The following is a 23,552-nucleotide window of genomic DNA, read 5'->3' as shown; positions in this document are numbered from 1 at the left end:
CTTGATGGAAGTAAAAATAAAATTTTGTCCCGTCACAAGTTAAAGGTGCCATATAATTTCTAAAAATCTGAAACTATATGTACAAATTGCTCACTGTGTCATACTGATTTAAACCTAATTTTGATATAGAGATTAAACCTACCAATATTAAAATTTACTTAATCAGAAAGCAATTATTTATTGGACCCACTGTCAAATAAAGCAATTAAATCTACATCAAAATCTCTGGGTCCCTCTAAGCAACTTTCTAGCTGAAAAAAATTATTCTGAACTATTACCCAAATGTACTGAGTCCAGCTCTGCTATGTCTATGTTAAAGGGCCCCTTCCTGTGATAATTATTTGTATTTAATGGTTAACATTTAATTTTAACAGTAAGCTTAGCTCTGTGCAGTACACAAAAGCAAAGACAATTCTTGCCCTGAAGACTTTTGTGAATCGCTTGAGTGGTTTCATAAGATGGTTTCATTATACTTGAGTCCGCCAATATAAATGAAAATAATGTGAATAAAAATAAATGTGACAGCTACACCTCTTTTACTCGCATAACTTGTTTCTTCCACAACGTTTACATATGTACCAGGAGGAGCACTTTATCATGTAATATTGTATTCCATTGACATTATGTCTTCAATTTACTCAGGGTGCACTTTTGGCTGCTACACATCAATGCAATGTACTGACACTGTCTCCAGGTAAGCAGCAGGAAGTCAGCATGAAACACAAAGTGAAATGAGCAGATTCCCAAACACTTCAGAGCTTGTTAATTTCACTTTCCTGCTCCATTTCACTTCTTCTACCTATCTACTTGGCTCCAAGCCGAGCAGTACTGAAATGAAAAGAACAAGGCCTGTGAAGTATTCTCTCTCTAGTGCTTCAAGTTATTACCACATCTGGGTGCACTATTCAATGTAGTAGGAAGTGGGGCCCAAGATAAAAAAGAAGAGATGGAGGACAAGTCAGAGGGTGGTGAATGAGTGCACTTAGTGCAAGTAAACAAAATATATGGACAACTAAATCAAATAATTTAGGGGCAATCCTCTATTTAGTCTCTGAGCCAAATATAAACTATTTAAAAGATTCTTATTAATATTAACCTGGGTACAATGTTATTCTGGTAAATTTGTGACACATGCAATCACCAAAAGGCCTATGATTTTTATTCCTCGCTTATTGTACTACTCCCTTGCCAGAAAAATCTGTGAAATTTTAAATTTGTATAGATAACAAATTAACAAATCAAGTAATTATTTACCCTGACTTGAGTCCAAGAAAGATGGAGATTGACAGGAAGTCGTTGCAATAACATTTTTCTGTAGTTCAGCAATAGGGTCCAACAAAGTTGTATTTTTGTATCCAGCAATTTGTATTTAGGCAAATTGACAGTCTAGCCAGTTTAAATTTCCACAGAGCTTTGAGGTAGAATGCAACTAGATTAACACTAAAATTAACACTAAATTAATAAAAAAAATTGAATTTTTTTTAGAATTCATTTTCAAAGTCCCTATATTAACACTGGTGGATAATACATTCTCAAATTAAGAATACATATTTATGTAGCTTTGCCACTATGGGCCAAATATTTTTCTTAGAATAATTCCATTGACTCCATTTGTTACTGTAAGAGCAGATTTGACCATATATAATGCCTCTTTTAATATGATCTTCCCCTGCCACTTTTGATCATGCATGTAATTAATGGCTTCAAATTGTATTAGGCTCCTAATATTTAAATTATTTGTAGAGAGAGGTTTTGAAAATGTATACTACCATTTCATCTGGATTATTTTTAATTTAATAGATCTTTACATTCTGGCTATGCAGTCAGTTTTCTATCTTGTATAACTCAGATATAAAGCCTGGTGTAATTTATTGGCAGTGACAAGTTGCTTACATTTGTTTGCAATCACTGCCCAGCACCTTGAGTGCTGGTGCGGTTTTTGGCTGGCAGGCAGACGAGAATGATTGTGTCTGGGGGAAAAAAAGAGACATAAACTTCTGCAAATGAGGTTAACATGGTTGCTGACTCCTCACTCAGGTAAGAGGGGTTTAAAATGGTCATCTTTGACTCTCCCCCCATCCTATGGAGCAGGCTAGACAGCAGCCACCCTCCCACTCCATTCAGGTAATAAATATGCCTGTTTTTTTGGCTGTATCTACTGAGGTCATTACACTAGCTGCCCTCTTGAGGAACCTGGTAAAGATGTTTTTTTCCCTTGCCACCTTATTGGTGTAGGAGCAATAGGTCTTATGTTACAAGTCACTATTTAAGTGTAGGGCAGATGTTCAGTGCAGATACACTATAAATAAGGCAGATAAATAGTTTGGAAAATGACTTGAGTTCAGATGCTTGATAAATGAGTGAGCTGGAGGTAGCTGGGGACTCCTATGATTGATATGGCAAGCCATTTTCTTCCCACCTTCAAATGTCTCCTGTCCTCCTTTTGCCAGATCTCTCCATCAAAGGATCTGCTCAAACAAACAAGGTAACTTTTAGGGGAACAATTAAGATCATGTTACTTATTGCTATGCTACTGGACTATTTTATATTTGTTCTTTTCTAATCCTTATCAAAACAAATAAATAGGTCAAGAGGGTATATATTTTAAATATGTATCCTTTACCTTCGATTTCAAAAACAGTTTTGAAACAAATAGTATGTTCCTGGTTTTATCCTTGACTTGGTTGATCTTAATCACGCATCCTCTCATGGAGAGAAATTACGGCTCAAAGAGGTTATTAACAGTATTTAGTTAATCACAATTTAAAGGGTTTGTGAGGCATAAATTATATTTAGGCTGGCCAGTCCTCACTTACAGACAGTTTCCCCCACACAACCTGAGGCAAATACTCATCACCAATTTCACATCCCACAATAGAAGCACTAATCCATTAAACTAACACTGCAACAAACTCTACTGCCAACACATCTACCCTAATGTCACCATCCCAGGATCTAGCCACATCATCAAAGGCTCATTCATGTGCACGTCTACTAATGTAATATGCCATCATGTGCCACCAATGCCTCTCTGGCATGTACATTGAAATAACCAGACTGTCTCTATGCAAAACAATAAATGGGCACAAATTGGATATTAAGAAATGCAACCTTCAATAGCCAGTGGGGGAGTACTTTAACCTCCTGGGTTGCACAGCTTCAGACTTGCAAGCTGCCATTCTCAGGGGGAAAAACGTCAAAAATACACTGCAGAGAGAAATGGCTGAACTGGAATTCATATGCAAATTGGACACTGTGAACCAAGGTCTAAATAAATGCATGGAAATGGTTTTCATATTACTGTACAATAGATAATTTCACATATAGATACTCTCACCTTACCACTGTTAGAGATGCGCCACATTCATTCTGATTTAATTAGCCTTGTTGCCACCCTCCCATCTCTGTATCTTTGCATGTCATCCTCCCCCCCACTTTTCTTTTTTCTCTCTCACATCTGAGGAAGTGAATTAGAGCATTAGAGCATAAGCTTTCTTGATCTACAATAAACTTGAGTCTTTAAAGTGCTAGTAGACGCCTTGTTTTTTGCTGAAACAGACAGTTCTGTCTGAAGTATGTAAGTCCTCAATATAGTAAGAGGCAACAATTGGAAGAGAAGCGAGGACCTGTTAGAACTCAAATAGAGCCTTAGCCCAGTAATTTAATTTACACTGTCCACAGGTGGAAAAGTACGGCAACATTCATTTGATTACAGACTGAGAGTTTAAGGGTGCACAAAGTATTTATTTTTAGTAATTTAACAAAATCTTGTAGTAACTGACATACAAATACATTTTCATCAGCTGTCTAGCTCTATAGATGGTTTGAATCGTACCATTCTGTATTATTCAACTAAATCCACTGCCACTCTTGTGTTCAATCTTCAGAAAGTTTCTCCACCCTGGAAACTATCCTTGCTCTTGGCCTTCACCTGCCCACTTCTCTACTGACTATCCCATTCCCCACTATATCAACAGACTGCCAATTCTCATTCTGAAGAAGTAATTTTGTTAAGCAGGAATATGCCACAGAGGCATCGGAGTCCTCCTTCCAAAGGGGCAGGGAATTCAAATACAAATTATGGGGATATTGGTACTTCTTGTTTGAGTATAAAATGTGCAGAAGGAATAAAATGACCTAGGAAGTCCGGACAACCTGCATGCATCCGGTTCTCCTGCACTAGTCCCCAGAAGGCTGCCATTACATTTACCTGCACCTTTGCAGGTACAGGCGATTGCACCCATTGGCTGGGGATCACCCTTCCTGACCAATGGGAGCTGTGGGAAATGGGAGCTGAGGGAAGCAGCACAGACCCTGACACCATAAGCCAGGAATGGTGATCCCTGGCCGATGGGCACTGCAATAATCGATACATGCAGAAACATAGGTAAATATAGGAGCAGTGATCCACCAGAGCTTAATCCTGGTAAATGGCTGCCATTTTATTGCCCTCATCTCTTCTATTCCCTCAAGTTACTATGATTTACTATTTATGGCTAAGTGGAAAAATATAACAGAGAAGATGCACTATACATTTGACAATTTCCACAAATTTAATTTAATTTAATTTAGGTTGAATTTTTATAGGAAAGTGAAGTGAAATGGACTCTTGGGCAAATACTTTGTGGTTTTGGAAGTAAAATGGTAAGATCTAATGCTGGGGCTTGGAGGAAAATGAGGAAAAAGATTATTTGTGACTGCTATTTACTTTCAATCCTAGACATTAAGTATTACATGACAAGGCCCCTCATAGTTTTTCAGATGAGAGTCAAGGCTATTTGTAGTATATAAATGAAGCTATTTCATAAAGGCTAGTGAAAAAAATATTGAAACAAAACTCGATACTTTTGCTGAGATCTGGACTTTCAATCCTAACTCAATACAATATAGAGTCCACTTTTCCTAATCTTTCTCTGGCAGCGATAGACTTTTGTATCTGACTGAATATAGCATCAGTGAGAGTGCAAACAATCTAGGACTCTGCTTAATTAAGGCCAAATGGCAGTTAGGTAAAGTACTTACATCAAAGGACATCCTTCATGAATAAGGGCCATATTCAGCAAACACATGGAGTTCCTATATTCTTTGTTTTCTTAATGGCACTATGTCCTGGTAGACAAAGAATTACACCACCATTAAAAATGTTAATTTATGTAGATGAAGACTCAAAACCTTAAGGGGCATTGTTTACATACATGGAACAATTCACTTTGCAAAATATGCAATTTTTTGATTCTGCATTGTTAATGATATAGTGATAATTAACCTAGAGGTATGCCTCTCTTTATAATAATAAAGGAGTGAAGTGATTTGTTTATTATTCATTTCTACAGTTAACCAATTAAGTAATCCATACTTCCTACCCATGGGCAGGTGAGTCTGTACCGCTTGCTTTTTTCTAATTGATCTTTTGATTGCTCATTCTTATTTAAAAAAAGCATTAACTAAAAAAAAATCACTGTACTGCAAAGATTATATAGTATATCTTATAAGTATTGTATTTGCTGTATAACAAGATAACTATTTGAAAATGTCAGCTAAATTATTTTCTTTCATAATTAATAGCTGATTGCAATCTGTCATGATGCGAGTCTCAAACTTTCACAGCCACTTACATCTATAAGGTGCTGAGCAGGAATAAAGTGGAGATGGTATAGGTGGGCTATAGCCCACTCAGTCTCACCCATGGCTATGCCACTAACACATTGCTACATTTTCCTTTGACCTTTCTTTTTTCAATTGTAAATGGGTGGCATTTTTTCCTCTACTTTTTTTTTCTGCCCTTTGAATGTCTGCCTTTTGGATAGGACCGGCTTTAGGCTGATTAGCCCGATTCCCCCAAATTGGGTCCTGCGCTTAAAAGGTCCCCACGCCCTAAACCCATAAGTGTGTTGGCATGCCAGACATGTTGCTGGAAGGGACGTTGCCCGCGGAGGAGGAGCACGGCAGCTTCTGTGCACCACGGGAGGGGGAGTCAGCTCCTGGGTTTGGCTGGAAGGCAGGACTCTGCCCTGTAGCTGGGCATTTAAAGGGGCTGTGACTTGTTTGTGTGCTGGCTTTTGGGGGTTTTTTTGGTTAACAAAAAAATCCCCGTTTGAATTGGGCCCCGCACTTCCTAAAGCTAGCCCTGTTTTTGGATGTCCCTGGAACATCTGCACTGAAGTCTATGAGTTTAGGAATTAGCACTCAAAATATAATCTGTATAAAGAGAATGTTTTGGAAAATGAAAAACCTATTTTGCCATGCAAAGACAGCTATTAATTTCTAGTTGGAAAAACGGTAACAAGATTTTTCTGTCTCCCAGAAACATTAATGATTTGATAGCTTAAGTTGTGATCAACTGTCATAGATCCTAGGTAAAATGTATGTAGAATTTTTCAGTTACTGTTCCATTTTTATGAAGGTGGGTAAGTACCATTGATTATGAGTTTCTGAACAATTCTGATGAAGTTATTTCCTCTTAGATTTCAATAACCAAATAAAAAAATCATGGTTCAGAGCATTAAGGCCCCTACTTAGGAAGCCTCTTGAGAACATGTTAATTTTAAATTGCATAGATAGAGAAAACCATTGAGTATCATACATACACCTATATCATGCTTTCTCTTCAAACTAAGAAGTCCTAATCTTTTCAAGATCTCCTCATATGCAAATTTTTCCTGGCTTTTAATAATTGTCTTCTCAGGAAAGCTTCTATTTTTGCTATTCCTTTTATGAAGTAGGACTGACCTAAACTCAGGGATTTCAGGTGAAGCACACTATTGTTTTTATAGATACACAAGAAGATGCATCCAGCATTGCTTGGGTCCTTAACTTGCCATCCCTAACTGGTGCCTGGGGTGCAGGAGGCTTGGGCCTAGGGTAAGCCACTTTCATGTGCCTGGTACAGTAATTGCTTCTCATAAAGCCATACAGAAAAGAAAGAAACACACTCCAGGCACATCCCATTTTCCTCAAACAACCAAACCCTTACTTGGCACACAGTTTCCATAACAAAACAAATTCAGTGGGCCAAGCTTTTATGGTTTAGGAGGATTTCTTGAGCAAAGGAACCCTCTATAATATATAGTAGGTTATGTAGTAAGTATTGTTTTTATCTGGTTCGTCATACATCAAAATAAGTTTGCTTGACTGCTGATATTCATTGAACTGAGGTTTTTGATGAATTAGCCCACAATGATGCTCAGTTCTTTGCCATATTTTCTCAGAGGGGCAATCATGTTAGCCTATATCTGCAAAAACAAAGTCTTATGGTACCTTAGAGACTTAACAGATTAATTAGGGCAGAAGATTTTATGGGTAAAACCCAGTTCATAAGATGAATTGGAATGGATTTTAAAGAGGCGTGGGTATGTGTAATGATAACAAAAGAGAATACTTGTGTAACTGCTGTGAAGTAGCCACTTCCACTCTCATTTACACAAGTACCCTCTTTCTTTTGTTGCCTTTACTTACACCATAATATTTTAAGCTGCCTAGATGCTTGTCTGCTATAAGATATTAGGTTTCAGAAGACAAGTCAAATAGAGCCCACACTATTCTCAGAGCCATCTTCAATATTAACTAATATTTTATGCACATTAAGTCAATGGAATGTGTGACTTGATGAAAGTTGCTGAAGGATAAGCTCAAAATCTCTCTGACTTCTGCAGTTATAACAGATTCATATTTTGTTTTACATTTTAAAATAGTCTTATAGCTGTATTTGGTTATGTCATCCTACTGCTCATTAAGTAACTTCTCATGGATGTAATTAGGAACACATGACACTCAATTTTAAATGGGTTGATCATTTAAGGTTTAATCAGAAAGGGGCTGAAAGTTGTCAACCTTAATCAACAAAGCACATGCATAATATTAATAATGTTATTAGTCCAGTTGATCACATACGTAAAGTTACACATGCTTATGTACTATGATAAATTGTTTAAGGAAACCAAGAAAAACACAAACACTTTCATAGACATCATAATATAAAACACTCATTTTCATTGACATTAATCTTTAGGAATTTCAAGAGTTAATCTCTACAATTTCATTTATAAGGACTTTCCTCATGTATATTTACTTAGCTTGAAAAGTTGATTTCTGGAAAAAGAGCTGATTTTTTTTGTCAATCTAGTGATAAGATATACTCTTAGTTTGTATAGGCCTCCAGTTAAATTGATTTTTAAAGACAATCCATTATTCTTTTTTAAAATAACCATTTCATTTTAATGGAATAAGATTAATCTTTTAAAGTGCCCCCCCAAAGGGCTGACTAATGAACTATGAGTGATTTAGAGTTTACTTGATAAGAATTCAACTTTAAAGAATAAGTTGTGCCTAAATAAGAACTGTATCTAATTAAATATACATAATTTCATTCTTTCATTTTCTTTGGCAAAGCTTTGCAAGCCTTAATATTACTTTAATCAGTATATTCAAAATGAAGCAATAAAAATTGAAATTAGCTTTGAAAAATGGAAATTAAGCAAACACTTGCAAAGAAGTCTGTTCTCTTGTCAGGGTGCCAAAGTAGAATTAGAAGTCAACTTTATGAAATTTATTAGAGAATTAGTATAGTTACATGAAAGAGAAAATATGATTTTTTTTTGCTGTTTTAATTATATGCCCAATTTGGTGCTATTACAGTAGTTTTTCTTGATTAAAATATTTAATGGGTACATTACACAGAAATATCTGGCATATTGACAATTTGAAGAGTTGACTGAGCCAGCTACTGAGGCCACTAAAGAACACTGTCATGTTAATCCTAACTATTGGTTCTTCCTAACTGTACTTCTCATGAGAGCTGGAGCACACAATCCTAAAGTCATGTATCACATATCATATAAACATACAATAAGTATTATAATTATTAAATAATAAGGACCTTCATGAAGTCATTTTATTTAAGATTTCTTGACCTGAATTATTTTGGAACTCGTTTAGGCAGATTAGACTTTAAAACCAGATTTTGCAGTTTTCTTTCACATAAAAGCCTGAGTTTTATAACAGTGCACTTGCAAGGACAGAGTTGCCATGATGGCATATAAAATCATGAAAAATTCACACACAAATTAGGCAGGTAATTACAATTTTTCAGAACATCCCATGCAGAAGAAATTTCTTTTCTGACTTTTGTGTAAGAAGACCTTTGCCTGTGTTGGTTTTGCTTTTGGTTTTTTTGCATATACAATTTAGCTGTCACCCTCTGACACCAATGCAGAACAGATTTCGTAAAATACATCTATTTCTGGATCAGTGCTACTTTTTAGATCCTACTGTTACCTAACACAACATACCCATGGACACTAATGAAATATTGCATGATGTTAAAATTTCGGATATAAGTACTTTTTTATTTTATATGGAATGCTGAAGGCAAGTTATTAAGAAACCCTGCCCAGCAAACCCCAAGATCTCTCTCTAGTGTCTGTAGTACTAAGAGGGGTGCTCTGGATAACCCTCTTCCCTAACTATCTCACATTATGAATTAGAAGGGAAGTGCATAGATATTACAGGCTTGCTGAAATGAAGATTGACATTACAATAGGAGAGCAATATTAGTTTATAAATGACAAGCCTATACATTGAGGCTGTGTCTACATTGGCACCCCTTTTCGGAAAAGGGATGCTAATGTAGACTTTAGAATAGGCAAATCCGCGGGGGATTTAAATATCCCCCGCAGCATTTGCATTAACTTGGCTGCCGCTTTTTTCCGGCTTGGAGATAAGCCGGAGAAAAGCGCCAGTCTAGACGTGATTCTCCGGAAAATAAAGCCTTTTCCGGAGGATCTCTTATTCCTACTTGAATGTAGGAATAAGGGATCTTCCAGAAAAGGGTTTATTTTCTGCAGGATCCCGTCTAGACTGGTGCTTTTCTCTGGCAAAACCCCGAGCTGGAAAAAGGCGGCAGCCATGTTCATGCAAATGCCACGGGGGATATTTAAATCCACCGCGGATTTGCAATTCCGAAGTGTCTCATTAGCATCCCTTTTCCAGAAAAGGGTGCCAATGTAGACACAGCCTGAAGGAAAAGTAAACCTCACACTTTCAAGACTATACAGAATAACTAGGTTAAAATCATCTTTTGAAATCAGACAGTCATCCCATTCCACAACCACCAATCAAGATGTAATAATAGTCCATCTTGGTGTAGGATGTTACCCCTCCGCTCTCACCTGCTACCTATTCTACTGCGATGTATTATTCTGACTACAATTTAATAATCTTTTAAGTGATATGTTTTAAAAGGGGGATGGGACAGTTATCTGACCCATAACAAATCAAACTAGACTCCACCTACCCACAACATTAATAGATGATGCATGTAAATTTAAAATGTTGAATACACCCACAGATTATTTACACTTAAATATAACCCTCTAAATAATTCTAACATTCTCTATATGCCCAGGTTATTTTAGAAAAACTTAATTAACAGTGGTCCTGTAGCACCTTAGAAACTAATCAAATTATATAAAAAGCATAATGAGCTTTTGTGGGCACAACCCACTTCCTCAGATGACATATTTATATAAAGTACAGACTAACAAGGCTACCCCCTGAGACTTTTAAACATGCATGTTATTGGATTTTTCCCCATGCATGGTCTAAGGTTACCCTTTTCCCCAATATTTCACTGGGTACCATCTAATGCCCAAACAAGTCCTGCGTCTCAAATGCCAGTCTCGCCTTCCTGAAAAGGTGGACTTTGACTCCAGCAATGTTTGGTCTAGAGGGTGTTCATGAACCCATGTGCATAGGATTTGATGGACCTTGAATAATCCTGTTCTGGATCTCTGGAACATGAACCACTAACAGGAGATGACCACTCCGATCAGGAACAAAACACATGTAGACAGATTTTCATAATGTAATAAAGCCTTGTGTAATGTAGCTTAATGATAGAAATAATAGATTTAATGTAATGGTTAATGGGAAAATAAATGTGAAGCAACTAACTCTGCCGGTCACCCTTCTTGGTAAACAGGGAGGTATGGTCCTTTAGGTCGTTGATAAAGATGCATCAGGCAGACTGCTTGTGTCTGTATCTGATGTCAAGGCAGAGAGAGATCAGAAGGATTCTTATGATTCAGCATGATTATGCTTTTGCTCCTCCCACCGCTCAGCAAACTGTTCTTCTATGTTCAAGAGGAGACCCCACATCTGCCCGGTGCTGGTTCCCAACAGCCATGGTGGAAGGAGAAGGGCTGGACAGTGTATCCCAACCCTTGTTCTAAATCATGCCTTCATATGGTGTCAAATCCCTCCATCATATTTACATTTGTACTACTATGACCTGTTTCACAGTTAAGTGGATAAGAAAATCCACATTTCTCTTTGTTAGGTTACAAATTTCTGCCTGAATGCAACAGTCCCAGGATCAGTTTGCATTACTCATTTTCTGAGTGACTTGAAACAGCAATAAATGGTTGATTGCAAAACTTATCACGAGAGGCTGCATCCACCCATTGGCAATCCCCCCCTTACTTAGTTAAGCTGTGTTATGAGAAGTCCATCTCAGTTTCTCCATTGTCTGACTCATCACATTTATTCTTGCATTTGGTAGTTCTTGACTGTGACTCCAGCTGCATTCTACACCTTCCTGAAAAGAGAGAAAGAATCTAATAGCTCTAGGAAAAGATTGACGAGCTCTCACCTCTTGGGTTCAGACTTCTTTGCTCTACAAGCTTCAGTAATCTCTCTGCTGAGACTGGTATCTGAATTCAGGCCGACATACTCATCTAGGTTCTAATGCAAGCACCTTACATATGGTAAATACAGTTTCTCCCCATCATGTCGTCTTCCCACAACTGTTTCCTAGAACATTTTTATAAGTTATTTCCCCGATTTGTACTGTGATTCTCTTCTTCTGTAGGTCCAATTACCAGAAATATTTCTCACCAGACTGTTCTTGAAGATTTCTATTAGTGGGCTATCTGTCCTCCTGGTATCCACCTCTCCCGTCTTATCTAGAGCCTTTTTATCTCTCCAGCTAGTGGAGAGTCAACAATCAGCCCCACTAGCTAGAAAAGGCCGCTAGTCTCTCTCTTGATGGCAAGTGGGCCATCATGGGTCTGTATATACCACAGAGTGTACATGCATCATCCTTCCAAAAAGCATCTAACGTTATACAATGAAGGGGTATTCAAAGTAATGTTGAGACATTTTCTGGAGAGCATAGCTAGGACCAGGTAAAGAACAAAGTCTTCTCAAGGAAGGAACTGAGATTCGATGAGTCACGTGTAATGGAAGAGCTATGGGGTGGCTGGCCCAGTTGGAATTTCCCAAACATGTGGCGGATTGGTTCCCAAGCAGGGGTCTTTTCTTTACACGGATGCCATTCTGTCCTTTCTTGCTTGAGTTAAGAAAGAAAATACCAGAGTGGTAGTCCACTGAAAGTGTTAAAATTGTGTCTGCTACGCTTCCAAATGGATTCAGAAGAAAAATGTCTGGAAAGTCTTATTTCCTCTCTCTCTCTTCCTTTCCCACTCTCTCACCATGATGAGGGTTGATCCCTGGCTGACATATATGTGCAAGCCACGTTTTAGTGTAGACTCAGTTAAACTGGCAAAACTACACTTTCACTGGTATGGCCTGGTTCTCTTATGAGGAATGGTTACATTATACCTGTGGCAAAACAGCTTTGCAATTGTTAGTATCTATACAGAAAGAAAGAGCCTAAAAAAGTTTTTATTTGCTTCATTTATGTGTTAGAATTCAATATACTCATTAATATTATAAATGTTCTAAAGAATAGTTAAGGCCCAGAACACTGGTTTTTGACCACTAAGTAACCTTAGTCAGGAATTCTAAGCATTAGATTGAAACCAATCTGGGTTTCTTCATTATCTATAAAACTCCAGATAGTCTTGTGAAAACATCCCCTTAACATTATATCTAAGCATATATTAATGTGGAAAACTGAGGGCTGATTTTTAAAACAGATGTTTCCCCTTAGAGAATCAGGGAAGAGAGATTATGGATGAAGAGTGAGCCACTAAATGGTATTACATTGAAGAATTGTCAATCTTCACAGCTGTAAATAATTGTCTCTTCATATATAAATCAGGTAAACTTAGAATATAAAAAAAATGACATCAGGACATATGTTTCTTTTGGCAAAGAGGTTTCTTTGTCTAAAACCCCTATATAATGACATTGTTGTTGTGGAATGAAAGTGCTACATTCCACCCGAGACACAAAGCCAGCTCTTTATCACATTAAGGAGGAAATTTTCTGTATAGTTCTGTGCTAAGCTCATGAAATAATCTCAATTGAGCCTGTTATTCCACAATCATTAACTTCAGACATGCATCACACTATAGTTGCCTCCATGCTTGAAACATTTTGGCAGTATATTAAGCACTTCCAGTGTAGCCAAAGAATTGGTTTATCTTAGTGGTATTCTTCTTCAGTTCTCTCTCTCTTTCCATTTATTATCCTTGCTTCAATTATTTTCCTCATATTGCCCTGCAGTTCTTCCAGATGATTCTCATTTGAGTATTTGTTTCCCACATTTCCTCTCTCTCTCACTCCCTTTCTAGTCACCTGTCGTCACTGGTGTGTGCAACATTCCCCTCAACATATAGGAAAGTCAGGAACAAAATATTGTGTAAAGGATGACTGGACTTAAGTGATTCCTACAGCCCTCAACCAGACACCACATATTACTATCATCTTGTTTGTGCAGTAGCCGTTAGCAAGCTTTCATTCCACATGCAGGTGCTTACATTCAAGCTAATGTGTGAACTATTTCTTCAAGGAAGAAACACTGCATCAAATAGCTCATAAAAAGCCATGTATTATATCTAGTAGATTCCCTTCAGCAACTACCATTAAGTCCATTTGATAAGAGATTTTTTTTCCAATATGTATTTATTCTAGCCACATTTGGGTCTGAATGGCTATCCAGATCCTAACACAGCAAAAATCAACACAGGTCACTAACACTGTAATGTGGAGCGGCAGTGAAGTAGAACTGAGCTGATGCAAAAGCCACAACATTCAGATACTTTAGGCCTACTCCAGTGCTCTGACCCAAATAACCTGATCTGCAAATAGCAAATAACTTCTCCTGTGTTCTGAATCAAAAGGGGAAAATAAGCTATTTGGGTCAGAGCATGCAAAAAGGCCTACCCAAGTGACTAGTCCCTTTCAGGCTCTGCGGTTTGCATATCTTGTGGCTCCATTTAATTTGTAATTTTCCCATGGCTCCAGCCCAATGTGTCAAACAGAGCAGAACATTAAAAACATTACCTAAAGCCCCATTTGATTTTTAATCTCCTCCATTAATTTAAAAATATAAAGTAATATACAACATGCTGTAAAACTAGCACACTCTTCTTTTAAGGGTCTCATGCCCTGGGATAAAAGATAAAAATAAAATCAAGGGAGACTCCACTTTCTGCTGCAATTTCCACCCCCTGGATATGTTTGATGTGCATTTCATTTAGGTTAATGACATTGTTTTTGATAACTTTGGAAGGGGAGCAGACAAACTGACTTTCCAGTAAGTCTACAAAGCTTCTGTTCTCCCTGCTGTTACTCCTCACCCCTAAAAAATAGGGGATTTTTGATGAGATGCACAAGGGACAGACTTTAGAATAAAGATTCCATGGGCACATTGCTTCATTAGGATACAATCATTTATGAATTTCCTATTCATTAACTTTCACATTCCCAAGAAACGTTAACATTACATGTAGAACTAGTGCCAAATACACAACTAGATGTGTGCTACAATGTACCATTCCAGAGAGTGGGGACTCAAAGTCAGGGACATAAAAATGAATTAGGAGTATATATTCCTCTTTTACAGAAACGCTCATAAAACAAATAGAATACTTTTCCTTTAAATAGTTCTCATTTAAAGCAAACAGATACAATGCAGTAGGAAACTAAGTATATAGGATGAACAATGCTAAGTATTTCTATAATATTTCTATCAGGCAGCAAATGAAAGTTTAATTTCATTTTCTTTTATTTACATAAATTTGAGACAAACCCTGAAATATATAAATACATCTATAATATAAAGGTGCATATGCCTAATCTGAATACAGAAAGAGTTGTGAATTCTAGGACTTTGAATTTGCAATAAGAAAAATAAAAAGCTCTACAAAGTTGGTAAACTTTATCCATGGTGCAGGGCCTTTCACAGTACTTGCACATCCTACATCCAGCTCCAATATAGTGTCCATTCACATTAGAGGAAATGTTTTTAAATAGCTTAACTCCGATCTAAGTAAAGAGGAAAGATCAGGTTTGGCTGGGAGTGATAGTTGGAAAGAGGATCCCAGAATCTGAATATAAAACTATGAGGTGGAGAGGAGGAAAGCTTCAGGTATGTGTAAGCGAGAAGTGTGCTTTATCATATTGCTATACACTGGAGGCTCTTGAATAAATTGGTTTCACCTCCTTTATCCAAACAATGTTCCTGTCATCATTACAAAGATCTTATGAAGAGGAGGTGCTTTATATCTTATGAATGATTAGATCCTGATCCCCATCCACACAATGTCATTTTCAAGCACAGAAAACTATCTGTGGACTGGTTGGGTCCAAATAATTCAGCAGGGCAAGGATAGGCTGGGACCCAAACCCCTCTCATTTAAAGGTGGTGTTGGTTCCAGGGTTCTAGCACTCACCACTGTGACTGGAGTTGAATAATTTTGTTTGTTGGAATCCAGATCTGTCTACTGTACAACCACAGTTCAGTTAGCAAAGAAATCTTCCTTCAAGAAGGTAACAGTAAACTTCTTTCTATATTCAGCTAATGTACAAAGGATAAAGCCTACACAAGCTTAATGGATCTGTATGGAACGGCTTAGTCCTAAATATTTCAAGCATCTAACCTGCTAATCAGTGGCAGATGTCTTCTTATGACAAGATTTCCCCTGGCACCCTCATCAGATTTGCTATCTGAGGACCCGAAGAAGAGAATGGGTGCTAACATATTGACTATACAATTACCTTAAATGTAGCAAACCTGTTTCAAACAAAGACCAGAACTGCAGCTGAAGAGTCCCAGGACCTGTTACATAGATTGGAAAGACACTGACAGTGGTGTATCCACATGCCTCCAGGCTAGTGTTTGGATTTGTTAACCTACATAAAATATTTAACTCTTCAGGATGCACAAGACTGTGAGGTATTACATAGCTCTCAAAACAGTGAGTTTCCATGTGTATCTTACATCAAATAATGATAGATCTGACATTTATTTAAAAGCAGCAAGGAACCCACTTGTCTTTGCCCATGAAAGCTTATGCTCCAATATATCTGTTAGTCTAGAAGGTGCCACAGGATTCCTTGTCACTTTTGCAGATCCAGACTAACATGGCTACCCCTATGATACCTGACATTTCTTTATGTTCCCGCTAATAGTGCACTCCTGCAGATACACTCGTTGAAGATGCCAGTCAATAGGTGCCAAACTAGTTCAGAATCCAATTATACCTCAGCTGTGATTGGCTGTGGGGTCAGGAAGGAATACTACCCCAGGTCAGTTTGGCAGACATACTAGAAATCACTTGCTGGTTTTAACTAGAATAGATGATGTAGGCTCTATAACATGGAGTCTTTAGGATTTCAAGTTAAATCAGCCATAAGTTATGGAAGGAGTGGGTACATAAGTTCTGGATCCTATGATGGTTAGGTTGTCAGAATAGGTGGTTCCTTATGGCCTTAAAGCCTCTGAATTATATATGAAAATTATCAGAGGGCTAGCCATATTAGTCTCTAGGGTTCCCCAGGACTACATGTTTTTAAAGAAATATATATAGTATCATGAGCTTTTGTGGGCAAAATCCATTTCTTCAGAGAAATAATATATATTTGTTAGTCTCTAAGGTGACACGTGACTTCTTGTGGTTTATAACGAAATTATATCCATCTGCATTGTATAAAGATGGCTGCATGACACACATCCATATGGTGTGCTGATATAGCTTGTATCAGCTGGCAAATATGGATCTAGCAAGAGATTTCCAAAGATGCTGACTAGGGAACAGATCTTTAGAACAGATCTCTATACAGGTAACAGAAGTTAAAGATAATGATAAAGATCTATTAATCATCAGGGAAAGTTAGCACTTAATGTGACAAGTACTGCAATCACATGCAATATCTTTTGGTAATCATATTATATTACACAACTTGATGATGTATGATTGCATTCTACTTCTTGGGGAATGATTATCTCAGCTCCTACAGGAACTAAAAACAGTGGTAGCTGATGAAGATGCATCTCAAATTATAAACACTTCCAGAGAGGTACCAATCCTTAGACAAGCTAATAATTTGTTTGAACTCTCTCTGTCTGAGAAACTAACAGAGCACTTTCTATATAAGTAGGATGGGTTGAAATAAGTAGGATATGTTGACTCCAGCTATGCTATTCTCATAGGTCAAGATGGATACCTTTGGTTGACTTTCTCCCATAGTGTAGACCTGACTTCAGGCTTTCCCCATTCTGTGCCCCAAATTCACCTACTCAGCAAAATAGTGCAAAGAGGGGACTCAGAGGCTTTCTTTCTCATCGAGCAAGTGTCCAGTTGGGAGGTGGAGAACACTGTTGCCAAAGGTTTGGAAGGACCCTGACCAGCTAGAGCATCTTAAACCAGATGAGTTACCCATGATAAAAGTTCATATGTGCATGCTAAAAACTTAAGTTTTCTTCTGTAATGTTTTTACCTTAAAAACAAACGTACTTGCTTACAAAGACAGAGTTGGTAACTTTTGGCTGCTCCAAATATATTGGTCATAGCCCTGAGAAAGAAAGTAATGTGGATTGCCAGGGATGAACAGTGTAAGGGGTAGATGAGGGGTTTTAACCTCCACCCCAGAAAATAATTTCATAAGGATTCCTATCCATAGACAGATAACTTTATGCTTGTATTCAAGCTCCCTGACAGTCAATAGGTTTTTAGTTCTTACTTAAATACTGTCCTGAATAGGAATGGACTTAAACAGATGCTTCCAGTTAAGCAGCTGTTTGGTTTTGAGTAGAAGCCAGAAGTACATGTTTAACTCTGTCCCAGTTCAGTAACTGTGTGCCCATAAATGGTTCTAAATGTCAGTGCAGAGAGTTTTCAGCCCCAGTTCAGCAAAGCACTTAAGGGCTTGTCTTCACCCTGAAATCAGTGCTCCAGAGATCAATCTCCTGGGATTCAATTTAGCAGGTCTATTAAGGCCCCCACTAAAGTCAACCACTGATGGCACGCTGAAGACCCCGGAACACCAACAAGTCATAAGGGCTACATCTAGACTGGCAAGATTTAGCGCAAATACTCTAAATGTTTTTGCATTAGAGTATTTGAGTAAGAGCGTCTATACTGGCATGTTCCTTTGCACAAAAGATTTGCTTTTGCACAAGAGCATCCGTGCCAGTGTAGACGCTCTCTTGTGCAAATACTCTTTAACGCAAGAATTCTTGCATTAAAGTATTTGCGCAAGATCGTGCCAATGTAGATGTAGCCATCATGTTTCCAGAATTAAGCCTCTGTCACTTGTAGACACCGAATGCTCCTATAAGACAGACTCTTCGCTGAAGAACTTTGGCACTAGATGGTGGATTTAACTACATAGTTATCTTGGTGTAACCAGCTCAGTGACATTTTCAAAGCCATCACTCAACTTTTAAGTACCTAAATATTTAGGTAAAAGTTGCTTCCAGAGGGCACATGCAAAGCTAGGTAAGTCTGAGGTCCAAGCCTCACTCAAACCAAAGCCCCAGTGGAATTTGGATATGAGGTATACCACCACTTGTCTCACATAAGTAGGTTGGAAAGATCAAAAGGTAATTAAAGTTAATGTCAGAAGAATATTCTGTTCTGGGCAAAGGGCACTCATTATCTAGGATGTGAGTCTGATTTAAATCCTTTATCTGACAACTTTAGAGCAAGAATTTCATTCCCACGTATTTCCCCTAACCTCCAAGTTATTGAATAAACTGAAGTAAATCTCATTATTTCCCTTTGAAGATATTTCAATTTGTGTACATGAATATTATTGAAGCAGGGATTGTAGCCTGACATTCTGGAAATTCTCCTGGGATGAAGAACTGGGTTCAAGTCACTTACTCTCTGGCCCAATAAATAGCCAGTGGGTTACTGTTGGTAATGAGTTATAGGTGTCTCTAAGACAGGACTGCCCTGAGTTCAGCAACTAATCCCAAGAGACAATTCATTCCTGAGAAATCTGAAGCAGAAATAGGCACATATTCATCTTTGTGAATCCGGGTCCTGAGAGAGGTATCTAACGCCTATTGATCTGGGATTTAGGCACCTGAGTGATGGGCCAAACCCCTATACCCTGGATATCAAGTCACGGGTAGGCAGCTTCCTGATCAGCTTGCTGGTTTCTGTGAATCCCATTCTTAGGAATGCATCTATGCCTGTATATTGTATGGAAACCCCAAGTGTTAAGGTTAGATCAGGAGTGGGCAATAAGTGGCCTGAATGCAGTTTGCTAGGGTTTGCCCTTGGTGGGCCCCAAAAAACTTTTTATATGTGCATCCACAGGTATAGCCAGTCGCAGCTCCCATTTGCTGAGATTTGGGCACATGGGGGCTGGGCCACCACTTCCTGTGTTTCCATTTGCTGGAAATGGTGAACTATGTTCAACAGGAGTGGCAAGCGGCCATACCTGTGGACGGGCAGGTCAATAAAGCTTCTGGTGAGCCACCAGGGGATAATCCTGCATGCTGCTTATGCCCATCTCTTGGTTCGAATCACTGAAGGGCTTTAATCATTGCAATGCTTATGTTTCCCCGGGGGAATTAGAAGTTTTTGGAAAGCCCACCTGCATTTTAGGTGCCTACATACAATCTGAGGTATGGACCAGACTTTGAGAGATTTTAAAATATATCAAATTCAACAGGATTTGAAGCCCTAAATCCCTTAGGTCCATCTGAAAATTTCTCAATAGATAACTTGTCCAAGGTCACATGGGATGTTCATGGAATAGCTGAGCATTGGAGGCCTACTCCATTGCCCTAAAGCTATACTTCCTCCCATGTTTAATGTAGTCTCGTCTGAGCATTTTGTCAGCCTTATTTATCCCTTTCTGAGAATTATTCAAGAAACTGTAGGAACAGCATTCAGGACCTTCATGTTATAAGCTTTGTACACACGTCAACAGCTAGCAGAAAAGTGGATCATCCAATGCCAACTGTTTGGGCTATTAAAAAAAAGCGAGTTGCAATTATTTAATAGGAAAGTGAATGCATTCACACTATGTCACTCACACATGGCACAATTATTTTTGTTTAAGCTTTCCATTAAAATTCATCTCCAGGCAGAAACCACGCTTAGAAATATTTAAGCCTGAATGATGAAGGTTTCAAACTCATGAGCAACAGTCAGAGGATTATAATAAAAGCTGTTATACATCTTCACTATAACAGGTCATGACCACTACATCACTCTCAGGCTACGTCTACACTGGCATGATCTTGCGCAAGCACTCTTTTGCAGAAGAGTTCTTGGGCAAAAACTCTTCCAGAAGAGAGCGTCTACACTGGCATGTGAGTTTGTGCAAGAGATGTGCTTTTGCGCAAGAGCATCCCTGCCAGTGTAGATGCGCTCTTGTGCAAGAAAGTTCTGATGGCCATTTTAACCAGCGGGCTTTCTTGTGCAAGAAATTCATGTTGCCTGTCTACACTGGCCTCTTGCGCAAGAACAGTTGCACAAGAGTGCTTATTCCTGAGCGGGAGTATCAGAGTTCTTGCTCAAGAAACACTGATTTCATACATGAGCATGTCAGTGTACTTGCACAAGAACTCGCAGCCAGTGTAGACAGGCAGCAAGTTTTTGCGCAAAAGCAGTCACTTTTGCGCAAGATTGCGCCAATGTAGACACAGCCTCAAAGTTTTATTTAAAGGCATCTCCAAGGAGAAGACAAAAAAAGATCCTTTGACTAATTCAGTTACCTAGAGAAAGTAACCTTTGACTTTGAAAGCTATAGGGTTCCTGGTTATTGCCTTACACTTACAGATACACCTAAAATGGATTTAACACAATTATTTATAATATAGCACTAGTACACCATCAAATGAGATACCATTAAATCTATATTGCTATGAGCCCCTCTCTCACACATGAAACAAGAGCTAAGAAAGCATCTATATGGAAGAATGTGGGGTAGGCAATTAATAATAGGAAAAATACACAGAAGAAAAAATATAAAATAGCTTTGAATCAAATTGACCATACAATGCCATCTGTTCGAAACTAATACGTTTTCCATTTACATACCTGCTGATAAATTTCTGAGACTGAGGACTATTGTTTCTGCATCTTTTAATTTTTGTATTTGTAAGCAAGACTGACTTGGCTTATCCTCCTATTTCAGGGGGGCCAACCTGTGGCGCCAGAGCCACATGCAGCTCTTCACATAGGTATCAAATCCAGGGCTGGAGCTACAGGTTCCAACTTTCCTCTGGGCCAGAGGATGCTCACTGTTCAACCCCCAGATCTGCCTAGGTGCTGTCCCCCTCCATCCTTTCTCCTTACTATCCTGTCAATTTCTACCATACTTCCCCCTCCACTGTCTACCGCTGAGAGAGAGCTGATCCCAGTGGGCAGGAGAAAAAGGGGAAGGAGGCACTGACCTGCAGGTGGGATGTGCTGAGAAGATCGTAAAGGCTGGTGACACATAACTGTTGCTCTTTGGCAACGTGCATAGGTAAATTCTGGCTCCTTCTCAAGTTTAGGTTGGCCACACCTGTCCTATTTTGTATTATGTAATTCAGACTATATTGATCAGACAAATGTTCATATTCTACGTCCTCTAAATTGTGTCTATAATTCAGCAAATCAGGGTTCATCCCTCTCTCCTCAAAAATACACATTCTTCTAAATTTAAAGTATTTTCTCCAAGTTCATCTAATTTCAGAATTTTATCATTCCATGTGTTGGATCTTTTGCCTAAGTGAAAAGCAGCACAGGGATTGCAGGATCTGGCCTGACATCTGTTGCCATTTTTCCTCATTTTCTTTGTGATGCAGAACATTTACACAGATCTGATAATTATTCTCTTTCATGTAATGATTCATTGAAATTACTTAATAGGGAAAATGGAAATGTACAAAAGTTAGATGAAGACTTAATTATCTGAGCAAATCTTCAAATTTTGGGAAAGATATTAATTAGCATTCTGTTTCAATAACCATTTTAGAGCTAAAATATTTGTGAAGCACTTGCTCAGTCTTTGTAATTGCTATGTGCACAACTATTAATTACTTCTCTTCGTAGAGCTAATGAAACCCCGAAATCAGTCACCTTTGTATAGGCTGAGACAGACTAACTAGAGAGACTGCCAAACAAGCTAGTTTCAGAGACAGATTTACCATTTGTGGATGGCCTAGCAAAGTTTTTCTTCCTTCTCCGAATGAATTGATTTATCACACTATTGTTAGTCAGGTTTAGGATATTGTGGAGTCAGATATTTAGATTACAAGACAAGTTTTCATTAGACGTTGCATACAAATATTATTGCTGGTCAAAAGTTTTCCACTTTATATTTTCCAAATTTATTTTTCAATTAAAAATAGCTTTTCAAATATTTTTTGCAGAAATTCATCTGATTTAAATAGAAAAAAAATCAGAATTTTCAGCCAAAAACTGAATTATTTTGGTTTTCGTGTTCTTATTCTAAAAAAGCCACCACATCTCTCCTGGACACTTAATTCCTGTACCTTGTCCCCCCATTTCTATCTCTGGGCCAGGCTCCCAGTTGTACTCTCTCTGCCTGCACTATTGGTAGTTGACAGTCATGACTCTCCTCCCAAGATGCAAAGCAGCAGTGCCACACGAAAGACGTAGTCTAACCAAAATTTTACATGGGAGGATCTGAAAGAATCCATTTCCTCCAAGAGCTCCATAGAACCTTAATGAAATTTAATGTAGATAAGTGTAAAGTAATGCACATTGGAAAAAATAACCCCAACTATACGTGCAGTATGATGGGGGCTAATTTGGCTACAACAAATCAGGAAAGAGATCATACAGTTATCGTGGATGGTTCTCTGAAAACTTCCACACAGTGTGCAGTGGTGATCAAAAAGGCAAATAGGATCTTAGGAATTTAGAAAGGAATAGAGAATAAGACACAGACTATCTTACTGCCCCTGTATAAAACTATGGTACACCCACATCTTGTATACTGTGTACAGATGTGGTCTCCTCTCCTCAAAAAAGATATTTTGGCCTTGAAAAGTGTTCAGAAAAAGGCAATTAAAATGATTAGGGGTTTGGAAAGAGTCCCATATGAAGAGAGGCTAACGCGACTGGGACTTTTCAGTTTAGAAAAGAGGAGACATGATAGAGGTATATAAAATCATGAGTGTTGTGGAGAGGGAGAATAAATAAAAGTTATTTATTAGTTCCCATAGTAGAGTAACTAGAGGACACCAAATGAAATTAATGGGTACCAGGTTTAAAACTAATAAAAGAAAGTTCTTCTTCACACAGCGCATAGTCAACCTGTGGAACTCCTTGCCAGAGGAGGCTGCGAAGGCTAGGACTATAACAGAGTTTAAAGAGAAGCTAGATAATTTC

The 23,552-nt window shown here is 38.2% G+C and overlaps 1 long non-coding RNA gene across 2 annotated transcripts in view; it reads right to left on the bottom strand.

The window, feature by feature from the left end:
• Window positions 1-11,185: 11,185 nt before the first annotated feature.
• The window catches only part of LOC142829427 (uncharacterized), a 39,042-nt gene continuing 26,675 nt past the window's right edge, over window positions 11,186-23,552 (bottom strand). For both annotated transcript variants that reach the window (XR_012903828.1, XR_012903829.1), the window contains exon 5: window positions 11,186-11,593. This is a non-coding gene — a long non-coding RNA (uncharacterized LOC142829427). The remainder of the gene's footprint in view (window positions 11,594-23,552) is intronic.

The sequence above is a fragment of the Pelodiscus sinensis genome, chromosome 5 (genome assembly GCF_049634645.1).
Source record: "Pelodiscus sinensis isolate JC-2024 chromosome 5, ASM4963464v1, whole genome shotgun sequence".
Classification (NCBI taxonomy): Eukaryota; Metazoa; Chordata; order Testudines; family Trionychidae; genus Pelodiscus; species Pelodiscus sinensis.
This window is presented reverse-complemented; position numbering and strand designations above follow the sequence as displayed.